At 46.9% G+C, this 12,738-nt stretch overlaps 1 long non-coding RNA gene across 6 annotated transcripts in view; it reads right to left on the bottom strand.

Moving 5' to 3' along the window:
- LOC105493122 (uncharacterized) overlaps positions 1-12,738 on the bottom strand; it is a 170,691-nt gene that overhangs the window by 69,472 nt on the left and 88,481 nt on the right. For all 6 annotated transcript variants that reach the window (XR_011626284.1, XR_003020791.2, XR_011626283.1 and 3 more), the window contains exon 2: positions 81-184. This is a non-coding gene — a long non-coding RNA (uncharacterized lncRNA). The remainder of the gene's footprint in view (positions 1-80; positions 185-12,738) is intronic.

The raw sequence follows: 12,738 nt of genomic DNA, 5'->3' as shown, positions 1-12,738 counted from the left end.
AGTAACTGCCCCAGCTGCCTCACAGGGATGTGAAATCTACAGCAAAATGAGCTGAAAGTGGCCACCTGTAAAGCACCTACCCCAGGTTACGAGGCGTCGCTTCGTGCAGCCAACGCATTCTCTGCTTCCCGTTCTTGGAGCCATCGCGGTTGAGAACAAAACTGTCCAAGTGGGGGGATGTGCACTGTGGTTAAAGACAGGGAGAGGTGAAGTCTCTTGAGATGACATTGGACTCTGCACATTTCTAAAATTCTGCTATCAAATAGTAGCTACCTCAAGTCCTCCTCAACCTCCTTCCTTGGACGTTTGATTAGAACATAAAAATAAAAAAAAGATTTAAAAACCTGTTACAAAGCAAAGAAAAAGTGTGTGTGTGTTGGGGGGAACCTCAGCAAGTGAAGAGGAAGGGAAGCAATGTCTGTAATCTGGGAATACTGTACAGGCCTCTTGATCCAGCTATGGTCTCACCTCCTTGCCTGGGAACATGGTCCTTTTGTCATCTGGCCCGGCTCTATCTCACCAGCCTCATGTCCCTCTAGTTGCTCGGGGCTTATTACTGGTTATATATTTTTGAATGAGTGGCCACTATGTTTTTGCTCGTGCTCATTGCCTTTGCTTGGAGTTCCCTTTTCTCTCTGGGACATACCCTTCTTACCCTCCCAGGTAAACATACAGGAAGATAAGGAAATGTCAGTGCATAGCCCAAGGCCCAGGAGGGGCTCTAACAATGTGTTCATTTGACATTAATTTTTTTTTTTTTTAGATGTAGGTTCACTCTGTCACCCAGGCTGGAGTGCAATGGATGGGATCTTGGTTCACTGCAACCTCACATGCTTCTGGGTCAAGCGATTCTCCTGCCTCAGTCTCCCAAGTAGCTGGGATCATAGGCATGTGCCACCACTTCCGGCTAATTTTTGTATTTTTAATAGAGACAAGGTTGTGCCATGTTGGTCAGGCTGGTGTTGAACTCCTGACCTCAGGTGATCCTTCCACCTCAGCCTCCCTAAGACATTAATTTTTAAAATTTAAAAAAAGTGCAAAAGTAAGATACCGCATTTTGATTACAGTTGGCTATGCCCATTGGCTCTTTCTACTCCATCGTCCCCTTTGCCACACCTGCTGTCATGTCGGTGACACTAGAGGAGTCAGTAACATTCATACTGTGATACCATGGCTGGCCTAGCACTTCAGGGCCCTGACATCAGCGGTCTGGCATGGAGGAGGGTGTGGAGAGAGTGTTCCGGAAAGCCCCTCCTACACTCGAAAAGGCTCACAGTACTTAACTCTAAATCGAATTGATGGTGACCTCACTAACACAAGCTAAATGTTCCCCCAACTCAAGTTCTCCTTGGCTAGAACCCAAAATGCACAGGTCAAGCCTTGCCACTTGGGCTCATGGTATTTTAAGGAGTCGAAACACATTTTCTTGTTTTTAAATATTTAGAAGAGAAATTCAAGTACGAGATACAAAAACTTTATTTTAAAAAGTGAATAAGCTCAAACATGTCATTATAACTACAGTTCGGGAAGACATGTTGGAAGCTTTTTTCTGCAAAACAAGTGAGAAGTCTCAGACTCCTGGTTTGGACATACTTGATGGAAACCTTTTTTTGGATATCTTTAATTTATTTATTAAAGAACTGAGAGAATATTCAAATACAAATTGATGAAATTTGAAACAAAAGCTATAAAGATAAGCAACAAAATTATTCTGTCATCAAGGAGTGAATTATACATATACTGTATATAATTTATTAAGAGGAGATGAACTTTAAATATAAATAATGGGTTGGTTCTTGGATGGTTTGCTTATCCAATTAATGAAGAGGAAAAAATCATATGGATATATTTATAAAAGATTTATATTTCTTGCTGATTTGGAATGAATCAACATTGACAAAGATAACATGAAATCTACAATACGCTGCTACCACAAGTATATTGGTAACAAGGTGTTTAGTGAGTGCTATCAATTTAAAGAGAAATTAAGAGAAGTTATTGCAAAAGAAAACCTGAAATGCCTTGAAATCTTGCAGTTTTTATATAAAAGATCCTTGACCCTTGATTTGAGGTTTTCCCAAATGGATAACAATCCTAAAAATTGTTTCTACAAATAATAAATTGTGAAATTATCAACAAGTATTTTTTACTGCTCTGCCTGTGAAAGGACTTATTTTAATATTCTACCTACAAGAAAAGATGACATTACAAATTGTTATCACATCAGAGGCTATCCAACATTAAATAAACAAAAATACATATGGTAGAAAAGCATTTTAGAGGCAATTCAGGAATATTAATAAAAACATTATTTTTCTGACTTTCTTGAACTTGGTAATATTTTCAGTTTTAAAAATTGTAATTTAGGCTGGGTGTGGTGGCTCATGCCTGTAATCCCAGCACTTCGGGAGGACGAGGCAGGCGGATCACTTGAGGTCAGGAATTTGAAACCAGCTTGGCCAACATGGTGAAACCATGTCTCTACTAAAAATACAGAAAAATTAGCCAGGCTTGGTGGTGAGCACCTGGAATCCCAGTTACTCAGGAGCCTGGGGCAGGAGAATTGCTTGAACCTGGGAGGCAGATGCTGCAGTGAGCCAAGATGGCACCATTGCACTCTAGCCTTGGCGACAGAGCGAGACTCTGTCTCAAAAAGAAAAAAACAAAAAAAGGAATTTGTTGTGATTTCTTTTCTCATTCTAAATTAATATTAGATTTTGTATTCAATTTTGGTTTTGTATCCTTTTGCTTAGAGAGGCTTCTACCTCCTCTTACCAGTGCACATGCATGCACGCACAAATGCACACCACTGTAAGCTTCAGCTTCCATAGACACTGGAACTGCCTGAGCTCACCCTTTCTGATTCCAGGCCACTGTCACTTCCTTGGGTCTTCCCTGACTCCCTGGTAGAGGACAGTGTCCTCAGCTCTGGGATCCCACATGACAACAAGGTAACTCTCGTTCCTCGCTCACGTGGCATTGTGTGTATTCATTTCTGCCTTCCTCCAGGGCAAGAACTTTACCTGGTGAATCTCTTTAGCTGCACGCAGCTTGGGGACTGGCCCCGATCACACACATTTCAGAATGTGAGAGTCTTGGGGGAGAGACCCCCATGGGTAAGTGATGACAGTCCTTGGTGCCCATGGCATCTACACTGTGCACACTGCCTCCCTTCAGCCTCCACCCCTCTGTCTTTCCAGGAATCTTCATGTAATTTTTTTTGCTTTTCTTTTTTCCTTCCTTCTTTTCTTTCTTCCTTCCTTCCTTCCTTCCTTCCTTCCTTCCTTCCTTCCTTCCTTCCTTCCTCTTTCTTTTCTTTTCCTCTCTCTCTCCCTCCCTCTCTTTTTCTTTCTTTCTTTTTCTCTCTCTCTTTCTTTTTCTTTCTTTCCTTTCTTTCTGTCTTCTTTCTTTCTTTCTTTTCCTCCTTCCCTCCTCCTTCCTTCCTTCCTCTCTCCCTCTTCTTTCTTTCTCTTTCTCCCTTCTCTCCCCTCTCCTCCCCTCCCCTCCCTCCCCTCTCCTCCCCTCCCCTCCCCTCCTTCCCCCTCCCTCTCCCCCTCCCCCCTCCCCTCCCCTCCCCCTCCCCCTCCCCTCCCCCTCCCCTCCCCCCCCTCCCCTCCCCTCCCCTCCCTTCCCTTCCCTTCCTTTCTTTCCCAGAGACAAGGTTTTGCTCTGTTGCCCAGGCTGGAGTGCAGTAGGACGATTATAGCTCACTGCTATCTCAAATTCCTGGGCTCAGGTGATCAACCCACCTCAGCTTCCCGAGTACCTCAGACTATAGTTGTAGGCCACCATGCCAGGCTATTTTTCAAGAATTTTTTTATAGAGATGGGCTTCACTATGTTGCCCAGGCTGGTCTCAAACTCCTGGGCTCAAGCAATCCTCCCACCTCACCTCCCAAAGTACTGAGATTGCAGGTGTGAGCCACCATTCCTGGATTTCGTGTAATTTTTTTCTTCTCTCCTTGCTCTCTGGAAAAGATCAGATACTCATTCAATCTGGGATTCAAATACCTGATTTTAGATTAAAATATGTGGCTTCCCAGAGGCTTTAGTTTTACCATGGGAATAGTCTTCACCCCCAAATATTGACACTCTTAGCGGTGGGCTTGCAGTCATGGTGAATGGGGGAGGGGTTTGGAGCCCAGGCAGCCTCCTGCCTAATCCAGGCATCAGGCTTCCTGGGGTCTGGAAGGTTGACTGGTGTGAAGGAGAGCAGGCTGGGAATGGCCAGGGAGTCCATAGTGGGAAGGAGGGAGGGAGGAGCTGAGCATGAATGAAGGGATGGAGAGATGTACCCAAGAGACAGAGGCAGTGAGTGGACCACAAGGAGAGGTCTGGGTCAGGGGTGCTCTGGGGGTACCCACAGTTTTCCTGCTTTTTATCTCTAGATTCCTCTGGAGAGACTGGAAGACCAAGATAATCTTATCTCTGAGAAAATCTGGTTCATTTTTCTCTCTTACAAAGATCATTTAAGCCTCAGTTTTCTCATCTGTAAAATGGGGAGATAATCCTTACACACAGTGACAAAGTTGAGAGAGGCAGATTAAATAACAGATGTGACTGCACTGAACACACACAGGGCTAATGCCTGGTGCAAAGTAGGTGCTTGATTAGTGTGCATGGCTGACGCTGTGAAGGGGCCCGCATCTGAACTCAGATGTGCTTGAATTCCCGCTAGGTTTGAATCTCAGCCTCTCTCCAGGTTATCAGGACCATGTGCCTTTGACAGTTTGGAAACACCTCAGTGTTTGAAGCCACAAAGATTCCTAGAGTAGAGTTGTGTGGAATTCCTGGTCAGGGATTTTCAAAATATCTTAACCACATAACCCTTGGTTTGAATGAAATTGTACATCGAAGCCTTGTGTGTCAAACAGGTAAAATGGGGCTGGGCTCGTGGCAGCACAGAGTGAGGGGTTCGGAGGTCTGAAGACAGCCTCTGCATCTTCCCCAAGACACTTGCCCAAGAAACTTCCACTACACCCAAAGTTCCATTGTTGGAAACTGATTCCAGTCTAAATGTCTTACTTGTGGTTGGACGAGGGAAACTGAGGATCATGGAGAAGGAAGATAATTGTCCAGGATAACTCAAGAGGTCATTTGCTTTCTCTTGGACTCAGTTTCCCCATCTGTAATCAGGAGAGGAACTCAGATCTCCCCTATTTTCTTTTTTTTTTTTTTTTTGAGATTGAGTCTGGCTCTGTCGCCCAGGCTGGAGTGCAGTGGCCGGATCTCAGCTCACTGCAAGCTCCGCCTCCCGGGTTTACGCCATTCTCCTGCCTCAGCCTCCGGAGTAGCTGGGACTACAGGCGCCCGCCACCTCGCCCGGCTAGTTTTTTTTTTGTATTTTTTAGTAGAGACGGGGTTTCACCGTGTTAGCCAGGATGGTCTCGATCTCCTGACCTTGTGATCCGCCCGTCTCGGCCTCCCAAAGTGCTGGGATTGCAGGCTTGAGCCACCGTGCTTTCTGGCTATAACGCCAGTCTAAGGCATGATGCAAGCGCCACCTGGTGGTGAGAAAGGGCTCTGGAAACTGGAGAGAAACCCTGCTATTATTTCTCCAGGTTTAGGCAAATGTGAGGTTTTATGCAAATGATCCCACCTTTGGCCAGAGTGATACCTCTCAGGATTATAGGACTTTCAGGCTCCTTCTCCTATTCCTCATGCTCTCACACTGAAAGGAGCATCAAGAAGCCCAAGAGAGGTATCAGGAGGCAGCTTGAAGATATTTCCCCCGGCTCTGCCACTAACTCCTGTGTGATCTTGGCCATCCAAGTCCTTCTCCTCTCTGAGCCTCAGCTCCCACATGTGCAACCTGAGGGGGTTAGGTGAATCCAGGGTTCTTAACTTGAGATCTATGGATCCATGGCTGGGGATTTTGTGAAACACTTGAAATTTTAAGAATTTGTGTGTATGTGTGTGTGTGTGTGTGTGTACAAGGTATAAGCAGTTTTGGAGGGAAAGAGTAGAGTTTTAATTGCCTTCTTAAAGAGGGCTGTTCTTCTTAAAGTGTTCCCTGGTCTAGAGGAGCTCTGAGGGCAACCAGGGCTCAGGAATTCTAGGAGCTTCCCCTTTGGAATGCTTGTTCACTCAGACAACCCAGAGGATTTACATTTGGCAAATGCATCCAGCTTGCCAGTGATGTGGAGACATGCTAAGAGAGCCAAAGAAAAATGAAAAGCAAAAGCTCCCCAGATACATGCAATCGATGGCCAAGGAGAAGCTCCTCAGTCTCCAGCAACCCTGAGTCAGGTAGGGACTAGAAGTTGGTAGCTGAGCCCTGGAACTCTGCAAACCTTCACCAGCTAAGGGTGCTGTCTAGGACAGCCTTCCTTCCTTCCTTCCTTCCTTCCTTCCTTCCTTCCTTCCTTCCTTCCTTCCTTCCTTCCTTCCTTCCTTCCTTTCTTCCTTCCTTCCTCTCTCTCCTTCTCTCTTTCTTTCTCTTTCTCTCCCTCTTTCTCTCCTTCTTGCTCTCCCTCCCTCCCTCCCTCCCTCTCTCTTTCTCTCTTTCTTCTTTCTTTGTTTTCTTTCTTTTTACAGGGTCTTGCCCTGTTGTCTAGGCTGCAGTACAGGAGCATGATCATGGATCACTGCAGCCTCCACTTCCCAGGTTCGAGTGATCCTCCCACTTCAGCCTCCCAAGTAGCTGGGACCATAGGCGTGTACCACCATGCCCAGCTAATTTTTAAATTTTTTTTTTTGTAGAGACGGGGGTCTCCCTATGTTGCCCAGGCTGACCTCGAACTCCTAGGCTTGAGTGATCCCCCTGCCTTGGCCTCCCAAAATGCTGGAATTACAAGTGTGAGCCACTGAGCCCAGCCTGCCTGGGATTTCTTGCCTGGATGGGCCCACCATGGTCCCTGGGGAACTTCAAAGACAGGATGAACAACTGGCAGAACTGGGAGGACTCTAGTCCCCATGGTGTGGCCTCTTCTAGACCACAGAGATGGTCTTGTTGTCCCATCCTCACTTCCAAAGGCCCATTTGCTTTTGGAACCACTGCTTTCTGCAAAGCATCAAGCGGTGGGAGAAGGAGGAAGAGGAAGGCATTAGCCCTTGGGTCTCTAATCTGTGCCAGGTATTGTGCTAAGTATTTTACCATAACGAGCTGCTGTGATCCTCACAATAACCCTGGGAAGTAGGATTATTCCCATTAGATATTTGCAGACTTCGAGGCTCAGAGACATTTACTGACTTGCTCCAAATCATAAAACCTGTAGATGGCTGGGCTGGGTTTTAATCATGTCTTGCAGCATATGCAGGATTTGGAGAGGTTTCCCAAAAGTGGCTCTCAGGGCTTCAGGAGGCCCTCACACCTCAGACCTGGGCTGGAGGCATGGTAGCTCTCAGACGCTGATGCTGATTCCAAGCAGGCAGATTTAGCGATTGCCCCAGCTCCTGGGCTGGCCTTCAGACTCAGTTTGAAGGTCTGAAGACAGCCTCTGTGTCTTCCCCCAAGAAACCTCCATTTGCCCCTATCAACTGAAATTGTCCATTTTTAAATTTTTGCTATTTGGATTTCTCATTTCCTGGGGTAGTGATGGTGACCGAGAATCTGACCCTGACACTCCCTGGACCACACCCTGCTCTGCTCTGTTCCTGGGCTTGGGAATTACCCACGCAGAAGTCCACACCTCCCCTCCAGGGCCTTCAGACTGACAGTTTTCAGGGACCCCTCCCTACACGATGCAACAAGACCAGACCTGCCTGAGAGCGGGAGTTTGCACAAGCCTGGTGCCTGCCCTCCATGTGCTCCGGGCCAACTGGCCACGGCAGCTGAGGGGAGGTTGGCTGCCACCACTCACCTGGCTTGCCCTCCCTGTCAGCCTTCGCACTTGGGGCTTCCCTGGGCATTTGAGAAACCATCAAGCTTTTGGATGTCATGCTTCTTTTTGCAGATGGGACCTGAGGGAGCCAGAGTCCTGGGGATGCCCTGCATTTCTGTCTAGAAGAGAGTTTCCCAATCCCCCTTCCACCACTTCAATAAGCATTGTGACTGGGTCTGACACTACCTGTCCCTGCCCTCCGCCTCCCCTCCCCTAGTCACTGGTGCCACCAAATCATCCTATGTCCATGTTGGACTATTCAAGATGGTCCATTACAATGAAGTTGATTCATTCACATGTTCAACATATATTCACTGAGCCACAACTGTATGCCAGTATGTCCTCTGCTCAGGATACATTCTTGTTCTATTTATTTTTGTATTGTCATGCTTAGTGCGGGTCTGGACACACAGCATGCATTCCCTGCATTTGCTGAGTAAATGAATGAATGGCTGAATATTGGACTTGTAGCCAACTGAACCCTTTCAATCATTGTTTCCAGATGCTGCTTTTAAGTCAAGTATCTGCCATCCTGAATATTGTTGTAGTCGCTTCATTGAAATGACAGGCAGGATTTTACCTTTGTCCCCATAAAAAATAGCATGTTTGTACCAGGTGTCTTTCTGTCCCTCCAGACCCACTGTCACCTTTTTCCACCCTGCTTTCTGCCCCAGAAACTGACCTGCATGGCTAGGCTCACCTGTTCTTGGGCTTCTTATTGGGTTTGGCCAATGAGTACTCCAGCTGGAATCAAAGAGAGGTTGGGGATGTTTACTCCTCTGACTTCCTCCCAGGGTGATCACCTGTGTCCTTCAACCAAAGGTTACTGTTTCCTTTGATGGCCTCCTTCCTATGCTTCTCTCTCCCTCTGGGTTTTAACAACTGCTTCTTCCCCTTGGCCCTTAGGCTTAGGAGTGGTAACGGAGTTGCAATTGCTACCCTGGGTTATAGCACTATCTTCAGATTCTTTAAATCTCAAAGCAACCCATCCTCACATTATCCCAATTTGAGTGTATTTTCTGTTATCACTGAGACCCCGACTGATAATATTACAGTCACCCAGTGACCAGCCTCAGCTCACAACACTGCTGACAGTTGTTGAAAACTAACTGTGTTCCAGGCACTTTACAGATACTATCCTTTTGATTCTTTTTCTTTATATTTTCATATTTTTTTGAGATGGAGTCTCACTCTGTTGCCCAGGCTGGAGTGCAGTGGTTGGATCTCAGCTCACTGCAACCTCTGTCTCCCAGGTTCCAGTGATTCTCCTGCCTCAGCCTTCCCAGTAGCTGGGATTACAGGCATGTGCCACCACACCCAGCTAATTTTTTTTTGTATTTTTACTAGAGATGGGGTTTCATCATGTTGGCCAGGCTGGTCTTGAACTCCTGACCTCAAATGATCTGCCCGCCTCAGCCTCCCAAAGTGTTGCAATTACAGGTGTGAGCCACCATGCCCAACCCTGTTTTTTGCTTTTTAAGAGATAGGGTCTTGCTCTGTCACTCATGCTGGAGTACAGTGGTGTGAACATGGCTCACTGCATCCTTGATCCTCCTCCCTCAGCCTCCTGAGTAGCTGGGACCATAAGGGTGTGCCATCATGCCTAGCTAATTATATTTTTATTTTATTTGTATTTTTACTAGAGACACGGTCTCACTGTGTTTCCTAGGCTGGCATCAAACTCCTGAACTCCAGCGACTCTCCACCTTGGCTTCCCAAAGTATTAGGATTACAGATGTGAGCCACTGTACCTGGCCTATACAATCCCTTTTAATTTGCTCATTGGTTTAATGAGGGAGAGACTCAGCTGAGTGATGGAACTAATACTCAGAGCCTAAATAATTTGCCAAACATAACTAGCTAGTAAGTGCCGGAGCTGGGATCCGATCCTGGGCAGATTCAGCTCAGAGTCTGTGCACTTCATCACGATGTGATGCTGCTGTACAGAGGAGTCTCATGGATGCTGACTTTGTCATATGACTTGTTCAATATTGTACTCAACTTCGTGACGGCTGCAGATTAGATAAGTTTCATCCAAGGCACAGCTACCGTCTAGTTAGTGACTCTGATCATCTCCTTCTAGATGTCAATTGTCTTTTATCAATAGTCTTTGGCTAGAGTTGTTGAACTGGTTTCCAATCTACCTGGATGTATAACTATCCATTGCTCCAATGTCTTCACAGGGTTACCATGCTATGTACCTCCCTGAAATCTAGATGAAAAGTATCTTCAACAAATTCCAAACTAATCTATTAAACCCATTAAATTAAAAAAAGGGATTGAGTCTGTAATGACTCAGTTAAGTCCTTTTCTTTCCTGGAATTTTTCCTTGGCTTCCAATTCACTTCCTTCAGTCAAAACCTTGATGAATGACCCTTTCGTGGTCACAGTTTTACAATCGTGGGCTCCACTTGCTTTCTTCTAACCAGTACAACCTTGGGTGAAGTATGCTGAGGTCAGATACAGGTCAAGAGAGAAACCCGAAAGAGTTTCAGTTTTATTATACTGATAGTCCCTTGGTGAGAACAAGGCACTGGAACACAGGGGTTGGCCATGAGGCAGACTGGCCTGCTATGTTTGGACGTGGTGCCCCTGCAAAATCTCATCCATTGTGGCTGGTTTGGGGCTATCTAAAGTCTCCAGATGTTTTCGGGTACTGCAGGATTTACATGGGAGCAGCTAGTATCCATCCTGCAGATGTTAAAGATCAATTTTCAGACAGTAAAAATATGGCTCACACGGCACTCTACCTCAGAAGTTTGCCAAGCCAGAGCCTGAATTTCTTGGTCTTGCTTCGAGTTGGTATCTGGTCTCAAACTTTCCCACATGGATGATCAGGGAGATCAATGATCATCATTTGGGATGAGGAAGTCAAACAAATCCATGCAGATGTGTCTAAGAGGCTTCCCATGACTTTGTCCCTTATAGCTAAGACGTTCCCCACTCATGGTAAGGGTTTAAGCTACTTCTCTATTGAGACAGCTAGAGCCCAGCCGTGGCCTCCTACTAGTTCTTGGCAACACACACGTTTGTGAACCAGGAGAGAAGATGGAACCTGATTCCTAACCCAATCTCTGGGTCACAGGGGCAGGGACAAGCTTTTACCAAACCCACCGGAGTTCCCCTTTGAAGGCAGCGAGAGGGACGCCTGCGTGGTCGACTTACAGAGCTGGTGTTTTCATTTCAGGAGTGTGGGGAAATCACTGTTTAAAAACACGGGGAGGGTTTAGTCCCACGCTTTATGCGAATCATGTGTTCTGAAGGGAGAGACAGCTTTGAAGCTGCTGCGGAGAGTGCCTGGCGATTATACAAAGCAGCAGTTGGCTAAATCAATGCTTTTTGTGTTAATTAGCTCTTCATTAGAACAGGGGGCTGCCCCAGAGGAGCCAGGAGCCGAGGGGACTGCTAGCCAACCCCGTCATCCCCGGTAACTGCATCCTAATTGGAAGGCAGATGTTGTGGCTTCCAAGGCAGATGGAGAAGGTGAAACTGTGCCTTCCTTCATTCTCCCTCCGCTGTTCCTGAGGAGGGGGGCTTGAGGAGGTGGCAGAGCAGGAAGGGCTCTTAGCAACACCCGATCCTGGCATCCTCGTGCTCTAGGCCCGTGGAGGGTGAGCTTCCTTGGCACAACTCCCCATAGCCTCGAAGACCGAGACCAGAGAACATGTTGTCTGGGAAGGCTTCTGACTCCAGGGAGAGAGTGAAAGCAAGTTTCCAAACCAAGGGTGAGTCAACTAACGTATAGTCACCCCTGGAGTCAGCATGTGACATCTGTGATAGTTAGGTTTTCCCATTCTCTTCTTTAAAAAAGTTTAGATAGCAACTCTCTGGCTCTCTGTGTTTCTTCTTGTGAATAGGTTAAGAATAGGTTAAGAAACCCTATTCATAAGTTTAATGACAATTTTATTCTGGGGGAAAAAAAATTACAAATTTGAGCATGCTTTGCTTCTAACTGGGGTTGGCAGGCTTTTGCTGTAAAGCGCCAGGTGGTCGTCAATATCTTAGGCTTTGTGGGCCACACAGTCTCTGTCTCAACTGCTCAACTTGGCCTTTGCAGTATGTGCACAGCATAGGTGATACCCAAACAAATGGGTGTGGTTGACTTGGCCTCGGCCCCAGGGTCACAGTTGACCTGCACCTTTCTCTTGGATTTGAAGGCAAGCGTCAGCTGGCGGTAATTAGCACTGACTGGCAGGCGGTGGCTGTGTGGGCCGCTGTGATGAGAAGAAGCCCAAGGCCTCGGGCAGGTTTGGTGGGAAGGGCGGCTGGGTTTAGTGATGTTTGCCACTGGCCAGGTAGGGAGAACAGCAGCTTCATGCCCTGTGTTTGTAGTCCTGCCTGGCAGCCCTGGGTGGGAGGGAGTGAGCTGGATTATAATGCACACAGCCTGCAGGGCGGTGGAAAGGGAGTTTTTGGAATGGGGGCGGCACTGTGCAAGGGCGGAAAGGACACTTTTTGTTTGGACACTGTCATTTACTCTCTGTGAATCTTCCAGATATCTATCTATCTATCTATCTATCTATCTGTCTATCATCTATATCTATCTATATCTTTTTTGAGACAGAGTTTCACTCTTGTCTCTCAGGCTGGAGTGCAATGGCGTGATCTCAGCTCACTGCAGCCTCTGCCCAGGTTTAAGTGATTCTCCTGCCTCAGCCTCCTGAGCAGCTACAATTACAGGCACCCGCCACCCTGCCTGGCTAATTATTCCACTTCATTCCACATGGCTCCCAGAAGCACCACACTCCTCACTTCCGTCTTCTGACCCTGCCAGTACCAGGATACTTCCCCCAGTAAAGCAACATCATCACCGAGGAACACAATAGCACCCGCTGCACCAGAGCCCCCCCCGAGCATCAGGGCTGCACATGCAGCTTTGACACTGATTTTGATGAGCAGCTCTCTGTCCCTGGGCC

Source organism: Macaca nemestrina, chromosome 7, assembly GCF_043159975.1.
Source record: "Macaca nemestrina isolate mMacNem1 chromosome 7, mMacNem.hap1, whole genome shotgun sequence".
NCBI lineage: Eukaryota > Metazoa > Chordata > Mammalia > Primates > Cercopithecidae > Macaca > Macaca nemestrina.
Note: the sequence above shows the minus strand (reverse complement) of the source record. Positions and strands in the feature narration are given on the sequence as shown.